This window comes from Dama dama, chromosome 14 (genome assembly GCF_033118175.1).
Source record: "Dama dama isolate Ldn47 chromosome 14, ASM3311817v1, whole genome shotgun sequence".
Lineage (NCBI taxonomy): Eukaryota > Metazoa > Chordata > Mammalia > Artiodactyla > Cervidae > Dama > Dama dama.
Window position 1 is genome coordinate 19,858,851 of NC_083694.1, and position 18,003 is coordinate 19,876,853.

Here is an 18,003-nt window from a genome sequence, read left to right on the forward strand (position 1 = left end):
AGCTATGGTCATGTATGGATGTGAGAGTTAGATCATAAAGAAGGCTGAACACCAAAGAATTGTACTTTTGAACTGTGGTGCTGGAGAAGACTCTTGAGAATCCCTTGGGCTGCAGGTAGATCAAACCAGTCAATCCTAAAGGAAATCAACCCTGAATATTCATTGGAAGGACTGATGCTGAAGCTCCAATACTCGGGCCACCTGATGTCAAAGAGCCGACTTATTGGAAAAGACCCTGATGCTGGGACAGACTGAGAGCAGGAGAAGGGGATGACAGAGGGTGTGATGGTTAGATGGCATCACTGACTCGATGGGCATGAGTTTGAGCAAATTCCGGAGGTAGTGAAGGATAGGGAAGCCTGGTGTGCTGCAGTCCACACTCTGCAGAGAGTCAGAGTTCAAACTTAATGACTGAACAACATAAGTAATCTAGCAATATATATCAGACTCAGCTTGTGCCTTGCAGTTGCTCAGGGTCTGGTGGAGGAACAGATGTGTAAATGGTGTTTCAACAGTACCATCTTTCTACTAATTGAAATATACCCAAGAGACTTCTAGTGTAAAATCTGGAGAATCCAGAGGAATGCCTCAGAACTCATTTCTTCCAGAAGGGCATTGTGAGGATTTGGCAACATCCTACCATCTTGGTTTGATTCCTTGGGTGGACAGGCAGATAATTCCAAGATAATACACCATCTGCCTGAATCAGGATATTTCTTTGAGCCCAGCAATACTTATAGCAGAAATATCTGAATGCTTCAGCTTGAGATAGGAGTAGGTTTAGTGAATTACTCTGCACAGTATTTTCTTTCATTCACTAGTTCACTAGTCACCCTTAATGAGACAGCATGGTGTAGTGTTCATTGGTGTGAGTATTGTGATCTAAATTTTCTTAATAATTCCAGTTCAGTTGCTGTTTATTGTTAAGGGTGAAATAAAACCGTGTGTATACCTGCTGGATGGAGAGTGGGCAGTCGATCTATGTTAGTTCCCTTCCTTCCTTGTTATCTCTTAGATTTTGACTTCTAAGTCTTTACTTCCTCCAAGAGGAAGAGCCTTTTACAAAATTACCTATCAAAGTCAGTTGCCAATTATTTTTTAGGTTAATTTATTAGCTTGAGGCCACTAAAAGAAAAACAGAAGAACTCCTTGATAGGCAATGTGATATACTGGGTTGATATATCATGAAACATCAGGAGAGAAATGTCATCTTCTCACATGGGGCTGTTGTGAGACCACAGAGGTTGCTGTCAGATAGCTTGCTAGAATACAGTCTGCTAGTGGTTCTCTGTTAGTCAGTAGAAGATAAATGTGTTGGGGTGAGATGAGCTCAGTGGATTTCCAAGGAAACAGATTTCCTGACCTTGGCCATAAGAAGGACAGTAGTGGTGTTTATTTTTGTAGAGATGGAGCATTCAGCTTCAGTTGAAGTTACCTTTGCCTTAACAAGGGATTCCCACCCCACCTCTACTGGATACTCTATCAGAACTTTGATGAACAAAAGTAAAATACAATCTGTCCTTCTGCTTTTCCTCATCCCTTTCTTTAATCCTTTGGATTTTATTTATTTTTTTGGACCATGCTGTATGGGTGGGATCTTAGTTCCCCAACCAGGGATTGAGCCCATGCCCCCTGAAGTGGAAGCACAGAGTCCTAAGCAGTGGACCTCCAGGGAATTCCCAATCCTTGGATTTTAATGCCTAGTTGGATTTGCGTTTAGACAGGCTTGTCGAATGTGATGATTTCTTATCTTTAGAGATCTCTTGCAAGGCTATGCAAAAACAGTGGCTAAATCTAGGTCACATCCATTTATCTCTGGCTTTAAACTGTACAGTACACATGAAATGACTTTTCAGAGTTGCAAGTGAAAGCGTGACCTGATGGTTATGGAGCAAAATAAATAAACGAAGATTTTAGTGGGAAGGAGTGAATCACCCACCACTTTAAATAAACCTTGTATCTCATCTCTGAGAAAGATTTTAAACTATGCACACCCCTAAGGCTTTACAGTGAAAATTCAAAGTAGATGGCCTCAACTTGCTTTTTAAGGGACTCTAAAACTGCAATTCAACCCTGAATATTCACTCGCAGGACTGATACTAAACTGAAGCTACAATACTTTGGCCACCTGATGTGAAGAGTTGACTGATTGGGAAAGACCCTGATGCTGGGAAAGACTGAAGGCAAAAGAAGAGGGCAGCAGAGGATGAGATGGTTAGATGGTATCACCAACTAATTGGACATGAACTTGAGCAAACTCGGGGAGATAGTGGAGAACAGGGAAGCCTGGCGCACTACAGTCCATGGGGTCACAAAGAGTCAGGCACGACTTGAGTGACTGAACACAACAACAAAACTGCAGAATGAAGGATGAGGTTCTTGTCATTGCAAGGACCAGAGTACTCAATGGGGTTAATGAAAACTGCACCGTTTTCCTGATCCCAAACCCATGCATGTGCACATGCGCATATGTGCCATCATGCCTTGCACACACACACACACACACACACACACACACACACACACACACGCACACACACACAGAGTTCAGCTTTCAGTTCTCATATTGCCCAAGGGTTTATAAAATATAAAGAGGTCAGCCAAGAAAACTGACTGTCTGTTAAATTAGACTTGCAAAAAATGCCACTGAAAAAAAAAGTTATACTGTGCTCCTGTTGTCTAGAATTTTACAGCATACAATCCCCTTAATACTGATCCTAACTCTGGCGCCACATTGGAGACACACGCAGTATAGTAACCCACTTAAAAAAAAAAAGCCATGAGGTATAATAAACACTTTGTTTGCACAAGGCTATTAATATCTCAGGTTTTTGCAAACTGATCGAATGACATGCTTGCCTCATAAGGAAATTGGATCGTTATCATTTGCATTAAGTTATGACGTTACCCAGACTCTAGGAACCCTGTGAGCAGACTGGACCCCAAAAGTGGTGCAAACAGCCACCCTTCCCCACTGTATTAAAAAAAATGTTAATAATCATGCGATTGTAACTAATAATTCTCTGTTCTTTTGCATAATGTGGCTCAGTAACCATGTTGATAATTATCACTGACATATGCATTACTAACCATGTGCAGGGCATTATTTTAAGTGCTTTATAATGATTGATTCATTTAATCACTATAATAATCTTATTATTATCTTAATTTTACAAATGAGGAAACAGAGGCCCAGAGAAGTTGAGCAACTTGTCCAGGCCACATAACTTGGAGGAGACAGGGCCAGGATTTGAACCTAGGTGGCCTAGCCCCAGAAGCTGTGCTGTTGCTTACTTTATCCTACTGGTAGGAGGATCCCAGGCTTCCGAGTTGGGCCAGTGTGGGTTCCAAGTGTGACTTTGGGGAATCTGAGAAAGGCACAGCACCGAAATGATTTCTCTATCTGTTAAAAGTAAATAAAAACACCTAGTTGGCCAGGATTTTGTAAGGCATGAGTGAATGCATGGAAATTCCTAGCACAAGAGTCTACTCAATGATTAGTAGTAGTAGTATTCCCAAAGCACTGATTTTGAACTTTTATCAGAAACCATTTCTTACATTTGCAATCTTTTCAAAATCTCTTAGAAATGAGAATTCTCACCTTAGACCCTAGCTCTCCAGGTCCTGGGTGTGCAGTGGCTGTCCCACGAGTTTACTTCAGGACTTATTTAAATAATATTTTCAACTCACTCTTCAGGTGGTGGTCTCATTCAATTGCTGGTGAGTAGCTCTGGGTAGGAAAGAAAAGGAACATTGCAGCCAGTCTGCCCTGGGTTCACCTTTTGCCTTTTTTTGTTTATTAATATTAGTTTTCTGCTCTTACAAATCACTCATCTCTCTGAGCCTCAGTTTTTCATGGAGACAACAGTTCTTGTCTAATGAGTTTCTGTGAAGAGAGCACCGCTGTAGAGTGTCTGGCACATTGGCTGTGTCAGGAGTGGATTATTTTCATCAGGGTTTTGCTTGTCATCTAGAACTTGTTTATATTTCCCCTAGAGTGAGGTTGTGATCGTAAAACTACTCCTCGATGATGTCAGTCGTCTCTGGTTGGATGATGTCATTCATCTCTGGTTAGACAGGTCTCCTCTGACCCATTTCCGGGGATCAGCAGAGCAGAGCAGGATGATGGGAACGGTCAAGGTGTTAGCGCTCTGGATGTTTGCTTTATCAGAACTCTGACACAGCTCTGATGAGTTGACTTTGTGATGTGTCTGGCTTTTTTTTGAAGAAACCTTTACAGAATGACCGACCCCAGTGAGGATGTCATTGTAGCTCTCTCTGCCTCACCACCGCACAAATAGGCTTGATACTTGCTTCCTGTGTTGACTTCAATAGTTTTATTTGCATCTTATAATTGTATGCCAATTTTTCTGTAACTCCACCGGGGCAAAAAATTGTTCCAAAGAAGGATACATGTTTATTTCCTGGTAGCAACAGTAATCAGAATATTTGGGGGAACTTTTGTTTTAGAACTGTATTTAGAACCTACAAATACTGAACTGTGAATTCCTTCAATGGGGACAAATCTATAGGTTTGAAAGATCCTGTTGATTCTTGAAAATGGCCAAAGTTTTTGTTTTTTGTCTTTTTTGATAAATTTGTTTTATTTCAGTATTTCCACACTTTCTGGTTTTGGCTGTGCTGGGTCTTCCCTGCGACATCCAGGCTTCTCTAGTTGCACTGCGTGGGGTCTAGAGCACGTGGGTTCAGTAGTTGCGGCCCATAGACTCCATGGTTGTAGCACATGGGCTTAGTTTCTCTGTAGCATGTGGACTCTTAGTTCCCTGGCCAGGGATCGAACCTGCATCCCCTGCACTGGAAAGCAGATTTTTTTTTTTTTTTTTTTTTTTTACCACTGGACCATCAGGGAAGTCCCAGCCAACAAAGTTTTAATGAAAGTCGAAAATAAAAATAGCTAAGTTGTTTTTCCTATGTGATTTAAAGTGTTTAAAGGATGGATCCAAAATCCAACCACTTCTCTACCTCTACTAGAGTGGTTGCAAGACTTGGACTTTTGCAATGGCCTCATCTCGCTGTTTGCACCCTGGCCCCGTTCAAGGCCATTTGCAACACAGTGGTGGGGCTGATTTCTCCCAAGAGGTGGCTTAGATCCAAACCTCCTGCCCAGAGCCCTGTCGCGGCTTCTTACCTCACCCTGTGTAAGAGCCAACAGCCTTCTTGTGCCTCGTGAGGCCGTCCCCGACCCACTGCTCACTCGTCCCCCAGCCCCAGCCATGACTGCCGCCACTCGGGGGGTGCTTCATCCTTCCCTCTTTGCTGCTCCTCAGACACCCTGGGCTCATCTCCTGCTCACGTCTGCAGCTGCTGTTCCTTCCACCCACAATGCTCGTTTCTGCTTCCTAGAAGCCTCTCTCTCGTCATTCCTTCAGATCTTTCTTCAACTGTCACTCACTCAGAGACCTCCCTGGCCACCCTGTGTGACATCTCAAGGTCGCTCTTCCTGACATGTGCCATCCCCGTTCTTCACTGTTTGTTTCTGCTCCATACTCATGTCCTGTGGTACGCTTGATCTTCTCTATCTTCATCTTATTTATGATCTTGTCTGTACCTCTGGGGATAAACTCCCAGAACAGCACCGAGTGCATAGATGATGCTCGACAAACGTCTTTGAATATCCTGAAGGAACATTTCAAAATGAGATTTAAGTCCACAGAACACTGTGGAAATAAGAGCGTAACATCATCAGGGGACTCTTGAGAAACATCATTTATTTGGATTTGGAAATTCTGCTAGATTTGTTCTAACCATAGCTATTTACGAAGAAAGAAACATGGATAGCTACCCATTTTCTGTTACTTATACAGAGCTACTTCTGGTTAAGTGAATAATAACCATGTAGATAAAATACATGCATATGTATATAATAAATTAGTGAAATTGATGCTCTTGGGTAACCCATCAACATGGTAGAAAAGACAGGCTCTTTGTTTTTTTAGACTCATTACTTTAGAGTCACACCCCCTAAATTAAAGGGCTCAGCTGAATGTGAGCTGGGACTTGAATTATAGTACAGGTCACATGGGTTGTTGGGAGCCAGGAAGAAGGAGAGTGGGGTTGGATGTGTGTTCCCTAAGTATGTGTGTGTTCGTGTCAAGTTGCAGCAGAATTGGAAGGGGAGATTGAATGAGGAAATGAAGATATGGCCTCAGAGAGCTTGAAGTTTTGTTGCAGGACTGATTCACCCCATGGTAGGATACAGCCGGGTTGTTATCAGCATCCTTGGTACTGAGGTGTGTGGCTTCGCCCCAAGGACCGACTAGAACTATGGTCTTGACTTTGTTTCCCTTCAGATTCCATCACTGATGGTTGGAAGGCAGGTGCCTCTTTCCTCGCCTGTGAGGATGTGACTTGTGACTGCTTGAATCATTTTTTATGTTGTATGATTTACATCCAATGGTCTTGTGAATGCTGTTGAGCTGCAGAGCATCAGAGACTTTCCATTTACACAAAGGACTCCTTCATCCCCCAGACTTGTAGAGATGCATTTGCTTGTTTATACAGATGTGCAGTCAGCACAAAGGCCTGTGTATGGAGACTGAAAAAAAGTGAAGGAAACAATAGGGAATTATGAGGTGTTTCCATCAGAGAGGAGAGGCTTTCCTGTGTGTGAGTGCGTGTGTGTGTGTATGTATATGTATGTGTGTGTATATGTGTGTGTATGGGCTTCCCTGGTAGCTCAGCTGGTAAAGAATCTGCCTGCAATGCAGGAGACCCTGTTCGATTCCTGGGTCTGGAAGATTCCCTGGAGAAGGGATAGGCTACCCACTCCAGTAATCTTGGGCTTCCCTGGTGGCTCAGATGGTAAAGAATCCGCCTGCAATGCAGGAGACCTGAGTTCAATCCCTGGGTTGGGGAGATCCCCTGGAGGAGGGCATGGCAACCCACTCCAGTATTCTTGCTTTGAGAATCCCCATGGACAGAGGATTCTGGCGAGCTACAGTCCATGGGGTTGCAAAGAGTTGGACACAGATAAATGACTAAGTACATGTCTGTGTATGTATTAATATATTGTGTACATGTATGTATGTGTGTGTATATATGTGTGGATGTACATTTGTGTGGGGTGTGTGTATATGTGTAGCTTGCAAGTATCATTCCCATAACGGTCATTAAAGCCCTCTGTCTGCCATACTTTATTAATTGCACTTGGATCTGTGTAACATAGGAGCATAGCAATGTGCATTACTTTGGTCAGTAAAGAGAAAGAGTTAATATCAGACATAATAATGTAGATTTCTCAGCTCCAAAGAGACTGTATTGTTAGGTGAGTCTTCCTTTCAAAGTTGATGTGCATTCTTTAGGCTTCTACTATACAGGATCTCATGAAGCTCTTATGAAGTACGTATTCCTTATAACCCGCTAGAGGGATGCCGTCACAGGAGAGCCATGGCAATTACAGGACGTGGCAACGGGAGAAGGAGGCTAAGAGCTGGGTCTGTTAGGCCACTTTTCAAAGGATTCATGTAGTATGTGAGCTTGTTAGACACCCGCAAGGTGACCCAGCTTTGCTCAAGGAGGCTGCAGTTAAACAGGGCTGGGGGACTACGTTTATGCCTCATGGAGGAGAAGTCTTTATACCCAATTCTGCTCTAAGACCCCACTTACTATTATTTGGAAATTCAGCTCTCTTGCTTTTTGTCATCATTTTCATTCCCACAATGAAATATATTAAGTAAGGTAAAATGCAGTATAAAATCATTTACATTGTCTGGTGATTCATTGTCATCAGATAGAGATAAAGATATATAGATACAGATGTCTATCTATGAAGTCTCTGTGAAGTGTGTGTCGTATGTATGTATGAAATTCTGAGTAGTTTCTATCACTTCTAAAAGATTGATTGTTCAGGGCTTATATGTCACTTGATCATATATGTCTTTCTAATGAAGTCTGTTAGTCTATAAGAATTTACCAAAGTTAGACCATGTAAACTGCAGTGGAAAATACTCTTTGGAAGAATAAGAAAGTGCTTTTTGCTTTGAAGAACTTCCTAGTCAGATTGAGCATCTAAAAATACCCAACCCTGTGTAATGTATGAACATCTACTGTTATAAGTTGAATTATATCCCTTCAAAATAGATATGTAGGCGTCCTGACCCTCAGCACTTCAGAACATGACCTTATTTGGAAATAGGTGCATTGCAGATATAATTCGTTAACGTGAGGTTATACTGAAATAGGGTAGGCTTCTAATTTTATATGGGCAGTGTCCTTCTAAGAGGACAGCCATGTGCACATGAAAAGATGTTCAACATCTCCAATTATTATTAATAGAGAAATGCAAATCAGAACTACAGTGAGGTATCACCTGACACTGATGGCCATCAGAATGGCCATCATAAAAAAATTTATAAATAACAAATGCTGGACAGAGTGTGGAGAAAAAGGAATCTTCCTACACTGTTGGGAATGTAAATTGGCACAGCAGCTATAGAGAACAGTATGGAGGCTCCTTAAAAAACTAAAAACAGAGCTATCATATGATCCTACAATCCCACTCCTGGGTATATATACAGAGAAAATTCTAATTGGAAAATATACGTGCATCTCAATGTTGATAGTGGCACTATTTACAATAGCTAAGACATGGAAGAACCTAAGTTAACATTGATACATGAATGGATAAAGAAGATGTAGTATAATGATATATACAATGGAATATTACTCAGCCATAAAAGAATGAAATAGTGCCATTTGCAGCAACGTGGGTGGCCCTAGAGTTTATCATACTCACGAAGTGATGGTTTATGTTTGTCTGACTTCAAAGCCTAGTGTAGGAACTTTTCCCTACCCTAATGATTTCCAAAGGCACTTGGCAAACTCCATGGGTTTTTTCAAAGAAACCTAAGGAACTATAGAGGGTATGGAATGTCTTCATCAACCCGATGAAGATATTGGATGCATAGTGACTGGTACTATGGCAAGGATAGTTGAGATGCTGAATAGCAAAGTTAAGGTTCAGAGAGATTCTAAAGTGCTAAAAACCCAGGTCAAATAAGAACTTCAAAGTTAATGGAGACATAAGTTTAATTTGCATTTAGATTCAGAAATGAACTGTGTCAGTATATACTAGAACAGTAGTTCTCTGAATGGTCCCGAGACCAGCAGCTGGTGCATCGCCAAGGAAGATGTTAGAAATACAAGTTCTTGTGCCCCTCTTATCCCTATTATATCAGAAGCTCTAGAGATGTTTTAATAAGCCATCTAGTTGTGTCAATGCAGGCTGAAGTTGGAGAACCACTGGCTAGAAAAACCAACCTTCCTTCTCTGCCTTCCTTCATTTCTTTGTCTTTATTCAATGTCATTCCAGAAAGGACTTGGGGTGGAAAATCTGACTTAACGGTTTGTGTAAGAACAAAGGTTTTATTTTACGAAAAGTTTAGACTCAGTGGTGTGATGTGGCTGCTGCCAAAAATAAAGAGTTGGCACTAAAAATAGTGACCAGAAGAAGGGAAGCAAGAGGCAGCCCCCTCCCCATTTGGCATATTCTCTGTATTTGCCATATTGCACTAGACTGTACCTGGAGTTTGTTGAGGAACTGGTTTTCAGAGGGATATTGAAAAGGGGTTTGACAAGGATGGCAGAGCTCCACAAACCTTGTCCTGAAGGAAGAAGTTGAGGAAAGCCCCCCGCCTATGATGGGGGGCTGACATAGAGAAGAAAGAGAACTTGGCATATTGTTCCAGAGGGCAGAAAACATACAGTGTTGGAAAGCCCCCTCCACTGGTATGAACAGGGAAAGATGTCTCCAGGCTTTTTCTGCAAGCTGTTGGCAATCCAGGTAAGTCCCTCAGGCTTTTTCTCCTCCAGCTGTAGTATTTAGATGATAAGGGCTAGAATGTCCACTTCACAGGTGTCTGTGAAGACTGAGAAATGTGACAATGTTTCAATATTTGAAAAACTAGCATAATTGTGTGATGATGAACCAATGGTACTATTATTAACTAAGACGAGTTGATGGAAATTTTAAGTTCAAGATGAAGAAACATTTCAACCTATAGTTGGCCCAAAGAGGGATGATCTTCCTCAACAAGTAGCAAGTTCACTGTCATGAGGGGTCTTCAGATCAAGACAGAGATGTTAGAGGATGAATTGTTTTGGTTTGGAGAGATGGCCCCTAAGTGCCTCTCTGATGCTTGTATTTCATGACACAGAGATCAGTGACTCGAGGTGAGGTAGATCTAAGAGACTGGTGCTTGGAGCTAGCAGAATGAAGGTTTAATTTGGCATTGCCTCATCACTCTGCATGCCAGTGTGTGCCACAGCAAACGTTTTAAACACTGAAATGCATTTAAACCTTAAGTACATTTAAGCATTAAGTACATTAAAAATCAGGCTTCCCAGGTTCTGCTAGTGGTGAAGAACCTGCCTACCAATGCAGGAGACATGAGTTGCAGGTTTGATCCCTGAGTTGGGAAGACCCCCTGGAGGAGGGCATGGCAACCCACTCCAGTATTCTTGTGTGGAGAATCCCGTGAATAGAGGAACCCGGTGGGCTACAGTCCATAGGGTCGCACAGAGTCGGACAAGACTGAAGCAACTTAGCACACATGCTCATTAAAAAGATTTAAAAGTCCATCCCTGTCTCTACAGATGAACCAACTTTGTTCCTTTTTATGGCTGAGGAATATTTCTTTGTATGTATATGCTACATCTTCTTTATCCATTCCTCTGTCAATGGACATGTAGGATGTTTTCATGGCCTGGCTATTGTAAATAGTGCTGCAGTAAATATTGTGGTGCATGTGGATTTTTAAATTATGTTTTTCTCTGGATATATGCCCAGTAGTGGGATTGCTGGGTCATATGGAGTTCTTTTTAAGGAACCTTCATACTGTTCCTCATACCAAGGAGGGAAGGAGAGTGGAATGGATTGGGAAATTGGGATTGGCGTATATACACTCCTGTGTTTAAAACAGATAACTAATGAGAACCTACTGTATAGCTTACGGAAACCTACTCAGTGCTCGTGGTGACCAAAATGGAAAGGAAATCCAAAAAATAACCACACACACATATAGCTGATTCATTTTGCTATATGGTAGAAACTAACACAACATTGTAAAGCAACTATACTCCAATAAAAATGAATTTAAAAAGAGAAAGAAACATTAAAAAAATTAAAAAGGAACAAGATGGGCCCACACTAGATAACCTCATTTTAATTTTTCTCTCCGGCCCTATGATTAAATCTCTCCATTAAAATTCTGGTTTGAATGGGCCCCTAGGTTTTTCTATAAATCTATTGATGTCTGAATATGGAAAGTAAATTAGAATTCCCAGTGCTTACTTATAACTCTTTGCAATGTTTCATAGGAGTGGAAGAGGTGTCTTCTTCGGGTTCTAAGCCAAATTCTGAATTGATTTACATCATTTTTCCTTTAAGACTAAGATGTCCTCTGGCTATATTTCTGCATCTAGAGTTCTATTTCTTCTTTTTTTTTTTTCTTGTTCCTAAACTATTGGGTAACACTGGTGACTTTTGCCTCTCTCCATTCCCTGATTGGCTGGTTTCCAGTGTCAGAGGGATGAATGGATCCTTTTGTGCAAGGAGTTTTGTAATTTAGGGAAGAACTGAGAGCTTTGCCAAAGATAGTATATGGGCATTTGACACATATTACAGGTAATGTGTATATATCAATAACATAATGAAGGTACCATTCAGGCATCACTGTGGGTGGTAGCTAAGTAAGAGACAGCTATATCTCATTTTTAATATATTAGATACTCTCTTCTAATTTAGTCAACAACAGTTGTTGGTCTGTTATTTAAAGAAAAAAGTAAGTTAAAGCAGGAGATTATAAAAACAAAATTGGGGGGAAGGCAGGAGGTAAACTTTTTATTTTAACTTAAAACATATATATGTGTGTGTATATATATATGTTTAACAGACACATCCAAACACAGTTTAAATGCTGAGTTTTTTTATAAAAGACCAAGGACTCTTCTTTGACTATGGCTCTGTCTGTTGCCAATCCGGGGCTTCCCAGGTGGCTTAGTATTAAAGAATCTGCCTGCCAGTGTAGGAGACATGAGAGACATAAGGTCCTTGGGTCAGGAATATCCCCTGGAGAAGGAAATGGCAATATTCCAATATTCCTCCCTGGAGAAGCCCATGAACAAGGAGCCTGGCGGGCTACAGTCCATAGGGTCACAAAGAGTTGGACGTGATTTAGCAACTGAACAATGACAACAACAAATTGCCAATCCATGTCTTATATTTTCCCTAGGCCACATCCATAGTGCGTTGTCAATGATTTCTAGTTTTTAGTTTCTTTGAGGAAGAGAGTCATTTCAGGACATCTGCTAAGTGAACAGAGTGCAGGATCCTTCTAGATTTTTAACATATTGGTTTTTTTTTTTTAATTTGACAGCTGTCTCTCCCACATATAAAATTAGAAAAAAATTATCATGGTAAAATACATATAACATAGAATTTAACTTTTAACCATGTTTTAGAGTATACAATTCAGTAGCATCAAGTAAATTCACAATGTTGTCCAACCATCACCGCTATCCATTTATAGAAAAATTTTCATCATCCTAAATGGAAACTGTGCCCATAAAAAATAACTCCCCATTCCTGCTACCCCCAGCCCCTGGTCACCTTTGTCCTACTTTATATCATCATAAATTTGCCTATTCTAGGTATCTCGTGTAAGTGAAATTGTACAATATTTGTCCTTTTGTGTCTGGCTTATTTGACTTAGCATAATGTTTTCAAGATTCATCCATGTTTTAATATGTCAGCATTTCATTACTTTTCATGGCTGAGTAATATTCTATTGTATGTGTAGACTGCATTTTCTTTATCTGTATATCTGTTGATGGACACTTGGGTTGTTTTTATCATTTAGCTATTGTGAATAATGCTGCTATGAACATTGGTATACAAGCATTTATTTGATTCCTTATTTTGAATTCTTTTGGGTATGTATCTAGGAGTGGAATTGCTAGATTATATGATAATTCCATGTTTACATTTTTGAGGACTCACCAAACTATTTTCCAAAAAAAAATCTTTTTTTAAAGAAACTTGTTTTATGAAGACTTTCTAAGACATTCAGCTTGGTTCTCACAGAAGCAACAGCTTTCTTTACTTTTGGTCCTGTATTTCATCAGTTTCTAGACCATCTAAAGAACTTGGAAAATTACAGTATCAAGTTCAGCTTGATATTGAACAAGCTTAGAAACATACAATTGATACTTGCTAAGCATGCAACTCAACTGGTAAGACCAGAAGTCCTTGGAACATACTAGAGAGTACCTTTCCACTAAGGAGTCCCAGTGTGCTGTGGGCAACAGCCAATACCTATTATAGAAAAAATGGAGAATACTGGTTAATCTGGACAGTAAAACGGCGGCCAGTTAAGAGAGTTTTTACCATTCAACTAAATTATCTTTGTCATGATAAAACGTATAAAGGAATTTAGAAACAATTGTGATTCTAGGAAAAAAAAAAAAACATCTAGGACTGTTAACATCAATATACTAGTTGGGACTCTAGCAGAAGAAAGGCTGACAGAAAAGGCTAAATAGAATGGGAAGTTGAGCAAGGTGGTCATTTTTGTGTCAACTCTTGAATTTAAGAAAATTCTACTCGATAAATGCAGTGGGTTGATTTTCTTTCCTTACAACTTAATTTAGCGTGGGTGATAAATGGAGGATAAACAGGGAATACGGAGAGTGTGCCTATTCTTAGAAAATACCTTTCAAGTTAAGATTCGAGACTTTGGGATGTGATTAGAAGGTTTTCTAGCCAGTTCTGAAATTAAATCACCGAGCTGTAGGAGGAGTACTTTTATACAGCATCATCCATCCTTATTGGTGACCCAAGTGATTAAAGGTTTGGGAAACTGGCCCTCTAAATATGGGCTAAAGGAATTGGGTTTATTTAGCTTAGAGAGGGAGACTGAGCATGCTGAGGGGGACTTAATAATAGTCTCCAAGAATATGAGGGATATTCTATGAGTGATGGAAAGCAGCTGTTTCCTGTTTCCACTAAGGACTGGATAAGAAAGAATGGAGTTAAATTGCAACAAGTGGGTTTAAGAACTCCTTGGCCATAAAGTTCAAGACAACAAACCCACAAGACCAAAGTCATTTCTCTGTTTCAGAATTTGGTAGCTCACTGACTGTCTTTCTTGGTGGTTTCAACTGGCCTGTTCTTGAACTAGTAAAAAGATATGGAGGACCTTTCACCCGGGTGAGAGTATGAGGTTGTGTGATGTTGGAACTTACTAGTGTTCTGTGGCTGAGGAAGCACTTATCTTCTAGTAAGATTTAAAAAGAAAAAAAATTCAGAATCTCTTTGCTCCTCTTTTATTTGATTTTAAAGTCAGATAATCTAGATCTACCTTCTCTATAAAGACGCATTTAATTAGATTTGCTAGTGTGCATTTTTTCTGCCCATGTTGTCAATGTGGTCATGAATTTTTAAAAAAATTCTGTATTTTTAGTGAGATTCTGTGTATTTGTATATATACACATATGTGAAAAGTGAAAGTGTTAGTTGCTCAGTCCTGTCCAAATGTTTGTGACCCATGGACTGTAGCCTGCCAGGCTCCTCTGTCCATGGAATTCTCCAGGCAAGAATACTGGAGTGGATAGCCATTCCCTTCTCTGTGGGATCTTCCCAACCCAGGGATCCCAACTCGGGTCTCTTGCATTGCAGGTGGATTCTTTACCATCTGAGCCACCAGGGGAGGCCCACATACAAATACACACACACATATATATGTATACAGACATATATGATATCTTAAGTTATGAGATATATACATATATCTCACAGATACATATTGAAGATATTGATATATAATAGATATATACTTATCAGATGTAATTAATTCAACAATGAAAGAAATGTTTTGTTCTAGACAGTGCATCTAAGTATTAGGGATATGAAGATGCGTAAGATATACACTATGATAATTAGAGCTTCCCAGGTGGCACTGGGAAAAAGCTGGCTTAACACTCAACATTCAAAAAACTAAGATCATGGCATCCAGTCCCATCACTTCATAGCAAATAGGTGGGGAAACAATGGAAACAGTGACAGGCTTTATTTTCTTGGGCTCCAAAATTACTGCAGATGGTAACTGCAGCCATGAAATTAAAAGACACTTGCCCCTTGGAAGAAAAGCTATGACAAACCTAGGCAGTGTATCAAAAAGCAGAGACATTACTTTGGTGACAAAGGTCCATCTAGTCAAAGCTATGGTTTTTCCAGTAGTCATGTATGGATGTGAGAGTTGGACCATAAAGAAGGCTGAGAGTCAAAGAACTGATGCTTTTGAATTGTGGTGTTTGAGAAGACTATTGAGAATCCTTTGGTCTGCAAGGAAATCAAGCCAGTCAATCCTGAAGGAAATCAGTCCTGAATATTCATTAGAAGGATTGCTACTGAAGCTGAAGCTCCAGTACTTTGGCCACCAGATGTGAAGAGCCGACTCATTAGAAAAGACCCTGATGCTGGGAAAGATTGAAGACAGGAGGAGACAGGGAAGACAGAGGACAAGATGGTTGGATGGCATCACTGACTCAATAGACATGAGTTTGAGCAAGTTCCAGGAGATGGTGAAGGACAGGGAAGCCTGGAGTGCTGCAGTCCATGGGGTCGCAAAGAGTGGGACATGACTAAGTGACTGAACAACAAGTGGCACTTGTTGGTAAAGAATCTGCCTGCTGATGCAGGAGACATGAGAGACACGGGTTCAGTCCCTGGGTCAGAAAGATCCCCTGGAGGAGGGCATGACAACCCACTCCAGTATTCTTGCCTGGAAAACTCCATGGACAGAGGAGCCTGGTGGGCTACAATCCATAGGGTCACAAAGAGTTAGACTGATTGAACTGATTGAACTGACTTAGCATGCACATGTTAATTAGGAACAAAGCAAGTACACAAAGCGTTATGAAATAATACATCATGAAAGAAAGTCAGCTAGAGAAAGAAATTTAAAGATGGAAAGGTGAGCTTTGGGAATGTTACAGTTTTCAGTCAGTGAGACAGATGGAAATGCCTAAAAATGTCTTCTCAACTATTGTTTCACCCTTGTTATTCTATGTTAGGTGAATTGTACTGTTTTTCCTGAATTGGATGCGTAGTGTCTTATTTCCCCAACTGGGAGTATTTCCAAGGCAGGAAATCAAATCAAGGTTTGATTTCCAGAGGATATAACTGTTAAGTTGCATCTTGAAGGTTATAGGTATGTCAGCATTAACTACATATATGTCCCACGTGGTATATTTTCATCTTCTACCAACATTTACTATAATCTTATTAGAAATATTTGCCTCTGTCAGGGACTGTTTTCTGTCATCTGGAAAGGGGTAAGGGTGAATCGTGATCCAAGGGGACTCTGACAACTCTTTTGGCCTTCAAGAATCCAGCATCAGAGTTGAAAAAATAACTTGGAATTGCCTTGAATCATTTGTTCACTGTGAAGCTTTGGGCAAGTTATTCAACCTCTCTGAGTTTCGGTTTCCTTCATCTACCTGACAGGATTAAATTAAATGAAATAATGTGTGCCAAACTCAGGGCCCATGTACTTAGCCCTTAAGTCATGTTTCTTTTCTTCCTGTAGTTCACAAAGGGCATCTCTTGTGTATGGTAGATCATGATTACCTCTAGATTCTCTGCACATAGTGGGGTTTGTTGCACTTGAGAGGTAGGCGTAAGGTTAGTCTAAAGATTCATGAGGGTGTCTGAGGTCCAGTTATATGATTTTTTCCCCTATTTTGTACTTACTTAATCCAGAAGAAGCTCTAATACTTTGGCCACCTGATATGAAGAGCCAACTCATTGGAAAAGACCCTGATGCTGGGAAAGGTTAAAGGCAAAAGGAGAAGGGGGCAACAGAAGATGAGATGGTTATATAGCAACACTGACTCAATGTACATGAACTTGAGCAAACTCTGGGACATAGTGAAGGACAGGGAAGCCTGACATGCTGCAGTCCTAGGCACTGCAAGGAGTTGGACACAACTTAGTGACTGAACAACAATCCAGAAAAAAAAAGTCTACTATAATGCCAAATTTCCTAGGAAGTGTCTGTTGTTGGACTGCTTGAAACCAATGATGTCCACACATGGAAGGAAAATGAATTGTAAAATCTGCAGGAACACTATGCATTTTTGTTTTACAAGGTTTAAAGGGGCATAAATCAATTTTCTAGATATGCAGGCAGTCCTATTAATGGACATTGATTAAGTCAAGAGCTGTGCTTTGAGATGATATCAAATTGAAGATCCCAGCCCTAGCAAGGTTTATGAACTTGTTGGAGAGACCAAACACATAAACATGAAGCAACCACATCACGGTTAGACTCAGTCTGAGGAAGTAAATGTAAAGCAACAGGGCTTGAGCCCGTAAGTACTGAGGAAAGGCAGGATACAGGTTTGGGTAGGGATTTAATATAGTTCTTGGAGACTTAGAGTCGTGGTTTGACTGGTTCATAAAACACTATCATTTAAAGACAGACAGAAAGGTTTTTTAAAAAGCAACTTAAAATGTTCACTTCCTATAGAAACCTAAGAACAGCCTGCAGTTGCTCTTAACTTATTTGAAATAAATGCATCTTTCTAAATTGTTAGCGTTCAGGCTGATTTCCTTTCAGACTCTCCCTCCACACCATGCCAGACTGCTCCTGCCCAAATTCGTTCTTTGTCTGTGGGATGTGGAATATCCTTATAAATCATAACAAGTCACAGGGAGAGTAAAAATCCCAGCTAGAGACCTACCTCCAAAGTTGAGGCATGTCCCATATTTTATTAAAATGGTGGTGGATTTAGGAACCAAGATTAAGGCCTTTGTCTCTTTATTTGAAGAAGATTTATATTCAGAGCCTTCCGAGGGTGAGCCTGGATCCTCTGACCTGGACTGGTCCTCTGGTCCCTCCCCACATCCCAGCTCCCCATATGAAATACAGTCGGGAAGCAGAACAACAAAACCATTAACTTAATAGCATAGAATTTATGGCT

The 18,003-nt window shown here is 40.5% G+C and overlaps 1 protein-coding gene across 3 annotated transcripts in view; it reads left to right on the plus strand.

Annotated features, from left to right (window-relative positions):
- The window catches only part of TGFB2 (transforming growth factor beta 2), a 91,866-nt gene that overhangs the window by 62,679 nt on the left and 11,184 nt on the right, over positions 1-18,003 (plus strand). The window lies entirely within an intron of this gene.